At 43.4% G+C, this 16,459-nt stretch overlaps 13 non-coding genes across 13 annotated transcripts; 6 read left to right on the plus strand and 7 right to left on the minus strand.

The window, feature by feature from the left end:
• Nucleotides 1-3,522: 3,522 nt before the first annotated feature.
• Nucleotides 3,523-3,596, minus strand: trnat-cgu (transfer RNA threonine (anticodon CGU)). The gene has a single exon. It is a non-coding gene; the product is annotated as a tRNA-Thr (tRNA).
• A 267-nt stretch (nt 3,597-3,863) lies between these two features.
• On the plus strand, nt 3,864-3,945 carry trnal-aag (transfer RNA leucine (anticodon AAG)). Its single transcript has one exon. It is a non-coding gene; the product is annotated as a tRNA-Leu (tRNA).
• A 286-nt stretch (nt 3,946-4,231) lies between these two features.
• On the plus strand, nt 4,232-4,313 carry trnas-aga (transfer RNA serine (anticodon AGA)). The gene has a single exon. It is a non-coding gene; the product is annotated as a tRNA-Ser (tRNA).
• A 2,254-nt stretch (nt 4,314-6,567) lies between these two features.
• On the plus strand, nt 6,568-6,641 carry trnan-guu (transfer RNA asparagine (anticodon GUU)). Its single transcript has one exon. It is a non-coding gene; the product is annotated as a tRNA-Asn (tRNA).
• An 804-nt stretch (nt 6,642-7,445) lies between these two features.
• trnat-ugu (transfer RNA threonine (anticodon UGU)) lies at nt 7,446-7,519 on the plus strand. Its single transcript has one exon. It is a non-coding gene; the product is annotated as a tRNA-Thr (tRNA).
• Nucleotides 7,520-8,053: 534 nt separating this feature from the next.
• On the minus strand, nt 8,054-8,126 carry trnak-uuu (transfer RNA lysine (anticodon UUU)). Its single transcript has one exon. It is a non-coding gene; the product is annotated as a tRNA-Lys (tRNA).
• A 2,020-nt stretch (nt 8,127-10,146) lies between these two features.
• Nucleotides 10,147-10,220, minus strand: trnat-agu (transfer RNA threonine (anticodon AGU)). Its single transcript has one exon. It is a non-coding gene; the product is annotated as a tRNA-Thr (tRNA).
• Nucleotides 10,221-10,484: 264 nt separating this feature from the next.
• On the plus strand, nt 10,485-10,556 carry trnap-agg (transfer RNA proline (anticodon AGG)). Its single transcript has one exon. It is a non-coding gene; the product is annotated as a tRNA-Pro (tRNA).
• A 1,426-nt stretch (nt 10,557-11,982) lies between these two features.
• Nucleotides 11,983-12,064, minus strand: trnas-gcu (transfer RNA serine (anticodon GCU)). The gene has a single exon. It is a non-coding gene; the product is annotated as a tRNA-Ser (tRNA).
• Nucleotides 12,065-13,084: 1,020 nt separating this feature from the next.
• trnas-aga (transfer RNA serine (anticodon AGA)) lies at nt 13,085-13,166 on the minus strand. Its single transcript has one exon. It is a non-coding gene; the product is annotated as a tRNA-Ser (tRNA).
• A 287-nt stretch (nt 13,167-13,453) lies between these two features.
• trnal-aag (transfer RNA leucine (anticodon AAG)) lies at nt 13,454-13,535 on the minus strand. Its single transcript has one exon. It is a non-coding gene; the product is annotated as a tRNA-Leu (tRNA).
• Nucleotides 13,536-14,781: 1,246 nt separating this feature from the next.
• Nucleotides 14,782-14,853, minus strand: trnaa-ugc (transfer RNA alanine (anticodon UGC)). Its single transcript has one exon. It is a non-coding gene; the product is annotated as a tRNA-Ala (tRNA).
• A 288-nt stretch (nt 14,854-15,141) lies between these two features.
• On the plus strand, nt 15,142-15,223 carry trnas-uga (transfer RNA serine (anticodon UGA)). Its single transcript has one exon. It is a non-coding gene; the product is annotated as a tRNA-Ser (tRNA).
• Nucleotides 15,224-16,459: the final 1,236 nt, after the last annotated feature.

A 16,459-nucleotide genomic window follows, 5' to 3' on the forward strand; every position in this document is an offset into this window, starting at 1 on the left:
GTTCTCTCCATATACTTCAATGCAGCCTATAGTCTTTTTCCAACCAGTGGAACTGCCCCCTGGTGGTCATTAGAAGTACTTAACTTAACTTATCAGATACAACAATAACACAAAGTTACAATGATCAGAGCAAAGACTGCAGATCGATCATTTCCTTTGTAACAGTTTAGTGATTAGTTTCCAGCTGGCATTGTGCACCATGCAGGGGATGTAGCTCAGTGGTAGAGTGCATGCTTTGCATGTATGAGGCCCTGCGTTCAATCCCCGCCATCTTCAGCGTTGATAATGAAGCACAGGAAGTACTTATCTTGTGCAACACCCTGATCTCTCAACTATCCACTCAACTTGGAGCAATTTATCCTGTGTAGTCATCCTACCAAATTACCAAAGTGAACACAAGTGTACATGTGATGAAAAAACAGCAGCCATTGAAGTCCACTTAAAGGCAAACTCCGAATGTTTTGGCCTCTTTTTTTAAACTCACGTCAAAACATCATAATGAAGTTACGTCAAGTACATATAGAGCAGGTCTAGACCAAACTCTTATTAAAATAATTTTGACTTTTATTTTGAGAGCAGGAAGAAGGATATCCAATCATCTGATCTGCCACACCATGCAGGGAATGTAGCTCAGTGGTAGAATGTGTGCTTTCCATGTATGAGTCCTTTGGTGCAATCCCCAGCATTGCTAAACAAGCACAGGAAGTACTTATTTGTACTAATATGGGTGTCATTCCCATTCTGAAGTGTCCAAGGTGCCTGATTAAGGCTCCACTCTCTTCGGAGGCGTGGGTTTGAATCCCACCACTGCCAGTTGCCTCCATTCCTTTGGATCCATCAGTTGAGTGTGACGACTGAGTTCTCAGTTTAACACATGATAGATTCTAGGTCTCCCACATGAATACCTTTTATACCATGCATGCCGAAATGAGAGATAAAAAGCTTGTAGGAAATGCCAAAGGTGCCACAGTTTCTACTAACAGTTGATTGAGGAATCAGAGGAATTGAAAACTGAATCACATCAGTGGAGGTGCGGTGATTTTCTGTTTGCAGAAACAGGCCCTGTGAGCAGCTAAGCCACAGAACATCTTTATGACATTCTACAGCTACGATCAAAAGGCTTGTTGGGGAAATCCTTTCACTGTTTCACTCAAGTCCACAGCACTCTGCTCAGTTTTTTAGCTTTCAGCTGATCGGTAGCTGTGGATGGACCTGGTAGCTGCTATATGGAGCTTTGCTTGGTTTGCATAGCTGCCTTCCAAGCAGTTGACCTGGGTTTGATTCTCGGCCATTGCAGTTCAACTGTGTGTCTACAATTTAACTTTGTGTTTTTCATGTTTGTTTTCCTTCCAGAAATCCTGAAATCCTGAAATCCTGTCGATCTCAGGCCGATGGTGCCAAAATCCTCCAGCTACAGACCTGTAACCCGTCCTCACCACAGCTGTACATCTGTTACACCCTGTAGTTGTCTCGGGGAAAGGGAAGCTTATTGTCATATAGTGATGGGATGGCTCCATACTCCAGAACATCCCTGGGAACCCGGTCATACACCTTCTCCAGATCAAATCTTGGGGTTCCACATGTCCACTATAATTCCAGTGGATAAGACAAACCACTTCCATGGGTGGACTCAAACCACCATCCTTTCAGTTAACAGCCAAACGCGCTGACCGATCGCCCCACAGAGACATGATGTTGCAGCCTGCTGTTCCAACTAGATACAGCAACAAGTGAACTAAACACAGCAGGTCTCTGGTGGGCTTCACAGCCTTTCAGCAAACAGCTGATCACATTGATAATTGTGTCACAGAGTGGAGCCGCCCCCTGGTGATCATTAGATAGACTGCAGGTGGAAGTCTCAGTACTTTTTAATCTGCTCATCCACTTTTATAGAAAGTTTATGGTCCTTAACTTATTAGATACAACAATAACACAAAGTTACAATGATCAGTCCAGGGACACTTCTGTGCGTATGCACTCAACCATTTGAAGCGAACGTGAACGAGAGTGTGACGTATGCATCTGTGTAGCGTTGGAGATCAATGAAAGACAGGAAATGCCTATTGTAATGATGTCATCTTCACATGTAACAAACTTTGGATAGTGAACAGCTAGCTGTTGCTAAAACACCATTAGCAGAGGACGGTTTCGATCCATCGACCTCTGGGTTATGGGCCCAGCACGCTTCCGCTGCGCCACTCTGCTCATAGCTAGCTGAGCTGCAGCATATAAACTCGAATCCCATCTCTGCGGAATCTGCGTAGGAATGCCATTCCTTCCTTTCTTCAATCACCAGTACAGCAGATATTATCAGTGATATGGGGGGTGGGGGATAAGGAAGTAGTTTGAAAGTCACAAATGTTACCTTAACTTGAGCACTAACTTGACTGTTGAATTCAGTAAGTGCTACTTGTTGGGGCAGTGCTGACTGACAAAGACAACAACATCTTCTTAGAATACAATACTGATCATTTCAATTATGAAACACAGACGACTTCCTTTTGTACAAGCGCTTCTCTTTGCAGTTGTCCTGGATGGTATTAAAACCAGTTTTGATAGATTTCTTCAGATCAGCTGAGTGAGTGAATTTTTCGTCAACATTTCCCGAACTGAAGCACAGACTTGTGTTCTGAGAGCAGTAAGTGCTATTTGTTGGGATAGTGTTGGTGATTTCAGAAGTCAATGACAAGTTTTATCAGTTTTTAGAGTGTGGGGGTTAAGAACATCTGAATTAGTTAGCACATGCTGGCTAGGAGTTAGCTTAATGGGTAGGCTGCTGGCTTAGCATGTATTTGTATCAATCAGATTCTCAGCTGTTCTGAATGGTGACAGTGGGGCAGCCATCTGAATCACATGTGATTTTGGAAATTCTTCAAAGCAGCTTCAAAGGAGGAATTTCATTCTGTGAGTACTGTGACATCATCAGTCCAGGGTGATTTCTATGTGTCTGTTCTCATCCATTTGAAGCGAACGTGAGATAGTGTGACGTATGCATCTGTGTCGCGTTGGAGATCAATGAAAGACAGGAAATGCCTTTGATCTCCAGTGACGTCACACAGTCTCGTTGTGGAGTTATTAGTTGTTGATGTTGTTCTGTAAAAATGTGCATCAGTGAAACATTCATTCATACACGAAGACATCACGTATATTGTTGGAATAGAAAATTTAATTTTCTCTGTGTGTGCTCCTGAGAAAGAGGCTCAAATCCAAACCCAGGAGAGAGAAGTTGAGTGAGTCAGTGAGGAAGAAGCTGCTCGTTCTCCTTTGACTAAATTTTAAATGCCATAAATATCCTGCTGTAAAAGGCTCGTTGGTCAAGGAGTATGATTCTCGCTTGGGGTGCGAGAGGTCCCGGACGAGCCCGTTGTCATGTTGCATAGCACATTTATCATACAGTAAGACAGCAAAGTTTAAGGTGGAGTCAGAGACATATTAGAACATAACAAAAGTGCAGGAGAAGGGAGGGAGTTGATATGTGTGACATGTATAAGTGTCTATCTACAACAGCTTACATTATGAACAAGGCACTGCTGGGATTTGAAACCCGGATCTCCTGTTTACGAGACAGGCGCTTTGACCAGCTAAGCCACAGCACCACTCTGAAGGAGTGCATTCTCTGCATTCTCCCCTTGATGCGTGGGTTTGAATCCCACTTCTGACAGAAGCTGCTTTTCTTTCACCTCTACTGCTGTCAGGTGTAGTTTGTATTTTCCATGTGCAAACATTAGGAAACATCTAACATTAGGAGCAAGGCAACAACAAAACTGGAACTATTTGGACTGAACTGGATTTGAAACCTTCACTGTTGGACTTTGGAGAAGTGGGTGGTGAACATCCAGCATGAATTTAGACAGTCATACAGTGGTAGTGTGGCCGAGCGGTCCAAGGCGCTGGATTAAGGCTCCAGTCTCTTCGGAGGCGTGGGTTCGAATCCCACCACTGCCAGTTTGTTTCTTGACAATGAAAACCAATCCACTAAGTCAGGCACTTTTCATCTCCGTGTGAACAAAAGTTACAGTGACAGACGATACCAACACCAGCTGGGCTGAAATGAGAAACATCACAGTCAGCCTTTTCAGACCCAGGTAGGTTTGGAGGTCTACCAGGTCCAATTCTCTCCAGATGTCCCCAAACACACGCTTCCCCTCCAGGTTTGTCATCTCCAGTATAATTCCCTCGATGGACTCTGGGAAAAGAGTTGGAAGCTGTGCTGGGAGCTTTGCTGTGCGTGGTTGTTGTGGCCGAGTGGTTAAGGCGATGGACTAGAAATCCATTGGGGTTTCCCCGCGCAGGTTCAAATCCTGCCAACAACGGTTGGTTGTTTTCCTGGACCCAGTTTCACATGGTCCATCAGAATCTCTGTAATCTGCACAGCCTTAAAATATGACACAGCTGAGTGCTGTTGTTCGGACTCATCTAAAAGGATGAGAGCACTCACTGATGATCAGTTACCATTAACAGTGGGGCACACCTTTAGTTCCACTTCCAGATCATGGAAGCAATAATGAAACAGAGTGATTTGAACACGCAACCTTCTCAACTGGAGTCAGACGCATTACCATTGCGCCACAGAGTCTTCCTGTGTGCTGGGTACTGATCTAAAGATAAACAAGGCTAATCAGTTAATCAGTAGCCTGCAGGGCGGGGAAGTTGTCAGCGTCTCCACACCGCTTTGGTGGTGTAAACTGATGTGAAAGCGCACATCGCTCTGCAGCTCTCAACAGCGGGTGCTGCCGTGAGCCCCGTCCCAAAGCCCTCACCTATTCAATCTATTTATGAAACATTTCAGAAGCCAAGCAGTCCAAGGTGCTGCATTCATTCTGCGGTCTCTTCAAAGGGTGGGTTTGAATCCCATCGCTACTAATTACCTCTATTCCTCTGAATGTAACCTGTTTACAACATCAGTTGAGTGTGATGACTGAGCTCTTAGTGAAACACATCACGGGTTCTAGGTCTTCCACGTGAATGCCTTTTATAGCAGGCATTGCTTCTTAATGCTGAAATGAGAGATAAAAAGCTATGTCGGAAGTTTCAAGGTGCAAACACAGTTTGTACTAACAGTTAATTGAGGAATCAGCTGAATGAGGACAGATGTGACTTAAAGCACAACAAAGATCTTTCCCAGAAGGCCCTGATTCTGACAATGAGACCGTGGCCTAATGGACAAGGCGTCTGACTTTGGCTCAGAAGACTGAGGGTTCGAGTCTCTTCATGGTTGATGGTGCCGAAAGGAGCATATCATCTGCAAAATCCTCCAGATATTGACCTGGAACCCAAAGCCAAAATAACGGCAACACAGCAGACCTTCTTCTGCTGTGTTGCCGTTATTTTGGCCTCCATGTGCGATCTTCATCCTCTTTGGCATGATGTTTGTGTTTGTCAGTGTGTTTCGCTGTAGTCCTCCTGTGCATGTACAGTGATGTGACTCTGTCTGCCAGCTGGTATTTACATGGAATTATGGGGAGCCAATGACATCACAGTCACTTCAAAGGCAACTGAATCATTTCAAAGGCGATGGAATCTTGTCCCAGTAATGTCTCACAGAGCAGAAGACAGAGTTTTGTTTTTTTAATTATGTATTATATTATCTTCTACCCACGTTCATTATTCTGATTGACCACTAGTGTGCAGTTACAGTCTATTGGTGTAACACATCATGGATTCTAGGTCTCCCACATGAATGCCTTTTATACCAGGTATTGCTGCTTAAAGCCGAAATGAGAGTGAAAAAAATATGCAGGAAATTTCAATTTGTTAAGTCCCTTCACCTGTAATACACCACTGACCAACCAAGAAGGAACTGGAACCCTCAGTCTTCTGATCCGAAGACAGAGGCCTTGTCCTTTAGGCCACGTGATCTCTGCACGTGGCCCTTTTTAATGTGCTGTTGTTAGTTTATCATCTGATCTTGTAATATTTCATGGCTTCAACATTCATCAGGATGAAGGCAGCATCGAGCACCAGAGGTCAGTATTGGCAATGACCTGACATCACATCCACCTTCTGTGGAGGAGATCTGGAGATCTGGAAAATCCAGCTTGGGAAGTGCCCTTTGACTTTGTTCTGGCTTTGGCTCTCTGACTTTGTTCTTTCAGGAGAAAAACAGATCAATCAGATGGGGCGACAGGAACATGAACATGAGTCCTAAATATCTCTTTGCTTCAACATTCATCAGGATGAAGGAAGGGATCTGGAAAAGGTAAAGTCCTGTTCAGTCAGTGCCTCACTGTGTTCTTCTTTCTGCAAAGTGGAATCAATCAATCATCAAGTTTTGTTTCAACACGTCATTGTTTAAATGTTGGTTGTATTTTGCGTTTGTCAGCTGAATCCACAGAGTCACTGAAATGATGAAGTAAATCCAGGAAAGGAAATAAATCCAGTTCACTGAAGCGTGCTGGGCCCATAACCCAGAGGTCAATGGATCAAAACCATCCTCTGCTATTCTAACACACTGGATGTCTCATCATCTAGCTGGAAGATGTCAGGAGATTTTAAGCAGCACTGATTAACAGGAAAACAGTCATTTATCACTTTCTCCAGTAATGTGTAACAGGAACAGGTCATCATGTCTCTGTGGCGCAATTGGTCAACGCGTTCGGCTGTTAACCGAAAGGATGGTGGTTCGAGCCCACCCAGGGACGTACTCTGTTTTAACCCCTTGCAGTGGAAGACTGGGATTTTGATTCCCGGAGGGGCTTTGTCGATCTGACAGTAAGCTCCGGGTGTTGGCGTCCAGCAGGGCTGTGCTTTCTGTCCAATTCTGTTATTGATGTTCATGGACAGGATTTTGGGAAGCCGTGGTGAGGAGGGGTTCCAGGTCAGTATCTGGAGGATTTTGCAGATGATGTGCTCCTTTCAGCACCATCAGCCTGAGAACAACAGCACTCATTGGATCGGTTCACAGCTGAGTGTGAAGCAGCAGTGGAGCAGTGGAAGAGTGCTGGGCCCAAAACCCACCTCTGCTGAGGCAGTGATGCAAATAACAAACTACATTCTACATTGATCAACTTGCTGATTACTGCCACTACACGTTGATGTTACAGAAGTTGCACTGCCCTTTTCCTCTACTTTGGTTTCACCAGAACCATTAAATATTGTTTGAGAGTTTGTGAGGTTGGATGCTGCACGCTGACTGGTTGTGTGTCCAGGATGCTTCGAGGACATCTTTTTGCCATTCTCTGCTCCAAACATTTGGACACAACTTTCCATCTGAGCTGCAGAAAGAACAAGAACAGTCACCACACAAGAATTTCAAAATAAAAGTCAATTTAGATTATTTTATTTGTATTTTTATCTCAGATGTAGCAAAGGGAAACAATGGTGTCAATAAGGGTCTTTCCCATTTTCCCATTAACCTACATTAAAACAAGCCACTTTACCATCAACCTCAACTGCATTTTACACATTGCACTTCCATCACCAGATCCTCTGATGTACTTCAGAGTGGTGCTGTGGCTTAGCTGGTCAAAGCGCCTGTCTTGTAAACAGGAGATCCTGGGTTCAAATCCCAGCAGTACCTTGTTCACTTTCTTGATGGTGTAGATAAAAAAAGGCTTTTCCTTTTCCTGCCTGGACAATCAGGTGTGAGGTGCCATATTTCATCCTGAACAGGAAATGCCAGCTGTGTGCCGTACTTATGCTACTTTGTTCTTTGTTTACATCTGAATCACATGTGATTTTGGAAATTCTTCAAAGCAGCTTACAGCAGAGATGAATCAAAACAATCCTCTGCTAACAAACTTTTAGAAACAGCTAGCTGTTCGCGATCTATGGTTGGTTATATTTGAAAATGGCATCATTACAACCGTAACAATGCTCCACCAATCAAATCAGATTTATTTGTATAGTGCCAAATCACAACAACATTACATCAATCATCTTTACATAAAGAGCAGCTAGCATTAACTTTTCTGTTTCCTCACTAGAGACTGGCAGCTGGACACACGTGTCAGGATGGCTGAGTGGTCTCATGGTTTCATCATTTCATAGATCAGTGTCACCTATCACTGCTGTGGAGTCTATAATGTGAACCACTAAAGGGAAGAAGCTGCATCACCTGAACAGGGACTTGAACCCTGGACCCTCAGATTAAAAGTCTGATGCTCTACCGACTGAGCTACTCAGGCTTCTCAGTTCTTGCCACAAACCACTTTTCGACGACTTTTGCCTCGTAAACAGGACATCCTGCATTCAAACCCCACCAGTGGTTCACTTTCAGTGGAGTTCCTGCTCCACTGAGGAGAAATAGTAATTTAATGGTTGTTGCGTAGACAGAAATTTGGTGATTGACCGCTTTGCCCAGGAGACAAACTTTGGTAAGAGTCATGATGGTCAGCAACTGATATTGGCAAAATGATACAAGCACTCGTCGGGGATTTGAATTCCCGACCTCTTGCCCCGTAAGCATTCAAACCCCAGCAGTGCTGTGGTTCATACATACTTCAACACAGTTCAACACAGAAAGAATGTCACTTTCTCCATGAATGTGTAGTTGTCACTGTGCTGCTCCTGACTCAGTGATGCTGTTGGATGCTTATAGGGCCGCCGTTCTTAAAGTGTGAAAAGTAGTAGTAACAATGCCATACTGAAGCTGCACTAGCTGAAGAGGGAAGATCTTCAGTCTTGAAAACATACTTCAGTATTAACCTTGCTTGTTTTAACTCCCAGCAGTTTTCCTTAGCAGTAAGGAAAACTGCTGTACAATAAGAAGTTTACAACTCCAATACCAGTTAGTCAGCAAAATATGATGAGCCAAGTCCACTGTGACAAATAACAAAGGATTTTCTTTAGCATATAATAAACTGTCACATTAATGTCCTGAATGTGCTGTGTGTGAATAATGAGGTTCATCAAAACAAAGTCAGAACCAGAGCTCAGGCTGTTGGTACACAAACAAAGAAAGGCATACTTGTGGATTCACAAGATTAAATCAGGATCTTTTCCTGTTCCATCAGTAACCATCAAAGGAGATGCTGATCTGTGATGTCACAAAGGTTCTAATGACATCACAGAGATCAAAGACAAAGAATTAGTTTACTTTGATTCATTTAAAGTGTGGATAATGTTCGGTCATAAATCCAGCCACATGTGAGTTCCCATAACCAGTTTAATTAAAAAAGCAGTTGATCTGATTGATATGAGTTCCAGCCAATGATCAATCGCCTTCTGCTAAAAACAGCAACAACCACAAAAATTCTGTTTCTCTTGTCCAGATATTGCAGGTAAAAGCTGTAATACAGGAAGTGATGGTTTTCATCAGTTTGTTTCAGTGATGAGCAGGAACTCCACTGAGAGTGAAGCACTGCTGGGGTTTGAACGCAGTATGTCCTGTTTATAAGACAGACACTTTAATCAGCTTAGCATCAGTACTGCCAGTTTCTCTGCAGTTGTTCTCTGAAACCGTCTGTGTCTGTATCATAGAAAAAGTAAAAACAAACGGGAAAATAACACTCAGTAACATTTATGTTTCCATTTCAACATTTCTGAAGCACTGATTTACAGGAAAACATCATTTATCTCAGAGTGGGGATCTAATCCATGACTGTGGTGTTATTAGCACCACGCTCTAACCAGCTGAGCTAACCTAACTTTTGAGATGTTGAGGATAATTCTAATTCTACATGCTACATTCTACATGCTAAGCGAGCGCTCTACCATTTGAGCAGTCTGAAAGTGGCCTTACAGTAAAGACTGCCTGATGGCCTGCCTGAAGTGTGGGTGGTCAAAACTTTGTCCCCAAACACATCTTACAGCAGTCGAGAAAAGAAAAGCAGTTTCTGTCAGAAGTGGGCTTTGAATTCACACCTCCAGGAGAGACTGCGACCTTAGACCGCTCGGCCATCCTGGAAATTCTTCAAAGCAGCTCCAACAATCTATCAACGCTCCCACCAATATAAATCAGCACCCCTGAATACTGATTCTGTGATGTCACAAATGTTCTAATGACATCAAAGCCTGTTACCGGCTCAAATCCACAGCACTCTGCTCAGCTGTTTTTGCTGGATAGTATCTGGTTTGGTTTCACCTCTTCCACAAAACTTCAGGCTGCTCCAAAGAGACTGTGACAGTTAACTGACTGGTCAGAGAGAGTGCTGTGTCTTTTTAACAGAACTTACATGAGTTCAACAGCCTTAAATTTTATCAATGAGGCACTGCTGGGATTGGAACCCAGGATCTCCTGTTTACTAGACAGGCGCTTTGACCAACTAAGCCACAGCACCACTCCGATGTACAGGGATGTATTTTGGATCTGAAAATACCCCCAACGTACGTGGCTGACCATCGTTTCTTTAGCATATAATAAACTGTCACATTAATGTCCTGAATGTGCTGTGTGTAAATAATGAGGTTAATCAAAAAAAAAAAAAACAACCCACAAACGTTCAAAAGGAGATGCTGATTCTGTGATGTCACAAAGGTTCGAATGACATCAAAGGGATCAAAGACTCCTCCCACTTTTTTGTCCTGACCTCTACAGACCCCATGGCTCGTTGGTCTAGGGGTATGATTCTCGCTTAGGGTGCGAGAAGTCCTGGGTTCAAATCCCGGACGAGCCCATCTGTTGCCTTTCAATCAATAAGGGTGCTAACTGTTACACTATGGAGCTGTGTGAGGTTTGTTGTTAGTTGCAGTATCTTGGCAACTGAAGCAAGAGCAATGGTAGTTTTGTGGCTCATGCTGTGCTGAGGAGAAGGGATATTGATGATGGTCAGCCACTTACTTTGCAATATTTTCAGATCCTCTGTACATCTTGGTACTTCTTTGTACTACTTTTGTGGTGCTGAGCTCACCATTTGAAGCAAACATGAGAGAGTGTGACGTATGCATCTGTGTTGCATGGGGGATCAATGATTCTGGTTTCATACCGGAGCTGCTCTCTGCTCTGATTACACTGATTAACATCAGCTGAGGTCCAATCAGAACCTGAGTCCAGATGGAGCGTTCAGGTTCGGTCTGACTTTTCTTTAAATTGCTTTTAATTATTTTGTTTTATTTTTATTGTGCATGTTTTAAAAAGTACTGAGACTTCCACCTGCAGTCTACCGGCTTCACTGGTTGGAAAATCAAGTCAAAGTGTGTTGAAGTCTATGGGGTTTCATACAGACAGAGTAAAAGGTATCACCTTCTGAGATGCTGCATGTGGTCAGTATGGGGATCGAACCCATGACGTTGGCATTATCAGCACCACACTCTCACCATTGCAGTTAGCTGTGTATGAGGCAGCTGAGCTGCAGACCATTCAGTGTGTAGGGGGTTTGAATCCTGCCTGTCCATGTTGGTCCTTCTTGAACATTCTCTAAATATCCTTGGAACCTGTTTAAGGTTAATTCAAAGTTTATCTGGACCGACTGTATCCGCTTTCAAAGCTGTTGTCAGATCTTTGTGTTTTTTCTATACAACTCCAATACCAGTTAGTCAGCAAACTATGATGAGCCAAGCCCACTGAGACAAATAACAAAGGATTTTCTTTAGCATAAAGCATAATAAGCATTTAGTTATTAGTTGTTGATGTTGCTGTGATATGAAAGAGAGAACAAGAGCAGTTGCACCATGGAAGCATTTCAAGAAGAAAGCACATTTTGATTATTTTATTTGTATCTTCAGCTCAGTCCCCACTTTGGAAACTCGAAGTGATGGTAGCTGCTAAACTTAAGATCATACCACAGCTTGGCCCCCTGCCATGCTGGATGTTCTGTTCACCATCCACTTCTCCAAAGTCCCACAATGAAGCTAAAAATTCACATCTCTCACACTGTTATCATGACAAGAGAAAGAGGGGTGACAGAATTTTTGTAGTTTGTACTGTATTTGGGGAAGAAAATTTCATGAAGCATTTCATGCTTCTAAGATACTGCAACAGGTAAAACACCAATCTATCTAATGACGCCTCTTGGACGAGAGGTCAAACGTCTTCAAAAATCTAGAATAATCCCACCTGGAACAGCAGGAAGCAACATGGAGAGACAAAAACAAGCTGAACACCGACGAGGATGGGATTCGAACCCACGCGTGCAGAGCACAATGGATTAGCAGTCCATCGCCTTAACCAGTCGGCCACCTCGTCGTGGCGCCACCAAAATGGTAATGAAATATGCCAAACGTGAAAATTTAGAATGTGATGACATAACATGATGTTCTATCTGTCACCAACTTTACTGGTCCATGATTATGATGCATATACTCATCTTTATTTGCACGTGCACAGTGTGATTATATATATTTTTGTCTTGGCAGGTGACCGATTGTCTTCTAGTTTGTTCGCTGTGAAAGTATCTCCAGGAGTAAAATGATTAAATCGCGTCATCTTTTTAATTGTCAATCTCTATATTATATCAGAGGCCCTTTATGGTGCATATACTTACCTTATTTGCATTTGTACTTGTATACACACACACACACATTGCCATCCTCCTTTTCCAGCCCTCATGGTTCTTGGGGAATCCATACATGTGCAAACCCTTCTCGGACTGATTGGAGCAGCCAAACGCTGCACAGCCAACCATGGTTGGCAGAATGAATGCAGCACCTTGGACTGCTTGACTTCTGAAATGTTTCATAAATAGATTGAATAGGTGAGGGCTTTGGGACGGGGCTCACAGCAGCACCCGCTGTTGAGAGCTGCAGAGCGATGTGCACTTTCACATCAGTTTACACCACCAAAGTGGTGTGGAGACGCTGACAACTTCCCCGCCCTGCAGGCTACTGATTAACTGATCAGCCTTGTTTATCTTTAGATCAGTACCCAGCACACAGGAAGACTCTGTGGTGCAATGGTAGCGCGTCTGACTCCAGATCAGAAGGTGGCGTATTCAAATCATGTCAGATCATCTATTCTCTGCACTGTTGGTCAGCACACAGCTGAAATGACTTCTCATTATTGCTTCCATGATCTGGAAGTGGAACTAAAGGTGTGCCCCTATGCCTGCCCTGATAATAGTAACTGATCACCAGTGAGTGCTCTCATCCTTTTAGATGAGTCCGAACAACAGCACTCAGCTGTGTCATATTTTAAGGCTGTGCAGATTACAGAGATTCTCAAATATGCTTGGGAACATGTGAAACTTGGTCCGTGAAAACAACTAACCGTTGTTGGCAGGATTTGAACCTGCGCGGGGAAACCCCAATGGATTTCTAGACCATCGCCTTAACCACTCGGCCACAACAACCACGCACAGCAAAGCTCCCAGCACAGCTTCCAACTCTTTTTCCCAGAGTCCATCGAGGGAATTATACTGGAGATGACAAACCTGGAGGGGAAGCGTGTCTTTGGGGACATCTGGAGAGAATTGGACCTGGTAGACCTCCAAACCTACCTGGGTCTGAAAAGGCTGACTGTGATGTTTCTCATTTCAGCCCAGCTGGTGTTGGTATCGTCTGTCACTGTAACTTTTGTTCACAGGGAGATGAAAAGTGCCTTACTTAGTGGATTGGTTTTCATTGACAAGAAAAAAACTGGCAGTGATGGGATTCGAACCCACGCCTCCAAAGAGACTGGAGCCTTAATCCAGCGCCTTGGACCGCTCGGCCACACTACCACTGTATGCCTGGCTAAATTCATGCTGGATGTTCACCACCCACTTCTCCAAAGTCCAACAGTGAAGGTTTCAAATCCAGTTCAGTCCAAATAGTTCCAGTTTTGTTGTTACCTTGCTCCTAAAGTTGTCCTGACAGTGTTTTGTAAAATTTGTTAACCAAACTCTTCCAAAGTGGATGAAAAATCTGTATAAAATGTGAATTTGACTTTTTCACAATAAAGGAGTTAGCACTGAAAACTCTAAAGCCTGTGGCTCCCTGTGGTAGGAATGGACAGCAGTTGTTGGACTAAAGAAAACTCAGCTGTTACTGAATCATCTGTAGCTCAGTCAGTGGAGCATCAGAAAGGAGCAGCTGCTTCGCTCTCAGTGGAGTTCCTCCTCATCACCTCAACAGAGCAGAAGGGTCATCTCTGCAGTTGTTCTCTGAAACCGTCTGTATCTGTATCATAGAAGAAGTAAAAACAAATGGGAAAATAACACTCAGCAACATTTATGTTTCCATTTCAACATTTTTGAAGCACTGATTTACAGGAAAACATGGAGAATGTCATTTATTTCAGAATGGGGATCAAATCCATGACTGGGGTTATTAGCACCACGCTCCAAACAGCTGAGCTAACCTAACTTTTGAGACATTAACCACTCGGACACCTCGTCATATTTGATACTTGTCCTGGAGTCTCCAGGGGAGACTGCGACCTGAACACAGCGCCTTAGAACGCTCAGCCATTCTGACGACAGAAGCTGAAAAATAGCCCATCAAAGTGAGTCCAGTCCACATGAAATATCGTGAGGTTGAATGCTGCTCGCTGACTGGTTGTGTGTCCAAATGGCTTCAAAGACATCTTTCTGCCATTCACTCCTCCAAACCTTTGGACACAGCTTTGAGCTTTCTCACAGGTGTCATTATTTCAGTGAAGATGTATGTATGGATGTATTCCCCCTGAATCCTGCGATTCACAGCTTCCACCAAATGGAGCCAAATAAGACACAAAACTAATTGTGATGTGAGTCTGAAGAGCTGCTGCCTTTGATACGTCGCCTGATGATGTCACCTGATGATGTCACAATACTCACAGAATGAAACTCCTCCTTTGAAGCTGCTTTGAAGAATTTCCAAAATCACATGTGATTCAGATTGTAAACACAAAGGCTGCCCCGCTGTCACCATTCAGAGCAGCTGTGAAGATTATTGATCATTCATTGATTATTAATGATCAGCTCAGAACCACTTCATTATCAGTGCTGGGGATGACGGGGATTGAACCCGGGGCCTCATACATGCAAAGCATGCGCTCTACCACTGAGCTACATCCCCTGCGTGGTGTGTTAGCTTTAGCAGTTTTAGCAGCGTTAGCTAACTAGACAGCTTCTGAGCTCCTGCGACAGCTAAAACACCAATTTCCCTTCTCCGCAGCACAGCATGAGCCACAAAGTTACTGTTGCTTCACTTCACAAGACACTACAAATAACACAACCAGCCAACCTCACACAGCTCCATATCATAAGGATTAACTCTCCTGACGACTGCAAGGCAACAGCTGGGCTTGTAAGCAAAGGAGATGCTCATTCTGTGATGTCATAAAGGTTTTCAGCAGCTCATGTAGTTGTTGTGGCCGAGTGGTTAAGGCGATGGACTTGAAATCCATTGGGGTTTCCCCGCGCAGGTTCAAATCCTGCCAACAACGGTTAAAACATAATCTTGATGAAAATATGCTTCCCACTATACCACCATTGCATGTGGCTGGATCAGCTCTCACTGCTGCAGCCCGGGTTTGATTTTCGGTCAGGGTGAAATGGCTTTAGTTCATGAGAAATACAGGTCATTGACAAAACTCCCTAGCTAAAGCTCATAAAGCTGCTAAAGCTACCAGACCATGCAGGGGATGTAGCTCAGTGGGAGAGCGTGTGTTTTGCATGTATGAGGTCCTGGGTTCAATCTGCAGCACTGCTAATGAAGCACAGGAAGTACTTATCTTGTCTAACACTCTGATCTCTCAGTTATCCACTCAGCATAGTCATCCTACCAAAAATTAAATGAATTCTAATCTTTATTTTCATCATTTCATATGTTTTGCTGCGTTTCAACTCAACACTTTGAGCTACAGAAAGAACAAGAGCAGTCGTGCCAAAAAAGCATTTCAAAATAAAAGCCATTTGAGATTATTTTATGTGAGCCCCTCAGCCTCAGAATGCTGGAGAAACAGGACACGGTAGAAAGGAGAAACGCCCTCTACCAACAGTGGCAAACAGCTGTCTGAGTGAAAAACCTCCCCTTGATGCTGTTGATGATGTAAAGTCAAATGTTGTTGAAATAAACTACTTTTTGGTTTTCATCAGCTGGAGGTCACAGTGAGCAATATTAATAGAAATAAACACTTGAAATATGTCACTGTGTGTAACAATGTCATAAAATATATTATTTTTACTTTCTGGATGGAATAAAATGAATCAAAAAGTAGTTGAATATATTTATCTTATAGCGTTTTGAAGGAATGAAATAGTTCTGTTTCATCCCTTTTACAGTGATTAGTAATCTGTCACTGATTCCAATTTAAAGTAACTTCCCCAACACTGTACGACGGTGCTGACTGCTGCAGTAATGCTGCCTTTAATAGAAGTTTAGGAACATTTGATGAAAGAATACATTTTGATGATGGTTGGAAATGTCTGTTTATTGTTTATCACTTGTCAGGATCCCCGTTAGCTGTCACTGAGGCAGCAGCTACTCTTCCTGGGGTCCAAATGAAAATGCACATCTGCAGTCAAACAGGTTCAGGTAGATGCAGAGTCCTACATTAAAACAAACCACTTTACCATCAACCTCAGCTGCAGTATACACATTACACTTCCATTACCAGATCCTCTGTATATACATGTACATCAGAGTGGTGCTGTGGCTTAGCTGGTCAAAGCGCCTGTCT

The sequence above is a fragment of the Echeneis naucrates genome, chromosome 2 (genome assembly GCF_900963305.1).
Source record: "Echeneis naucrates chromosome 2, fEcheNa1.1, whole genome shotgun sequence".
NCBI classification, from domain to species: domain Eukaryota; kingdom Metazoa; phylum Chordata; class Actinopteri; order Carangiformes; family Echeneidae; genus Echeneis; species Echeneis naucrates.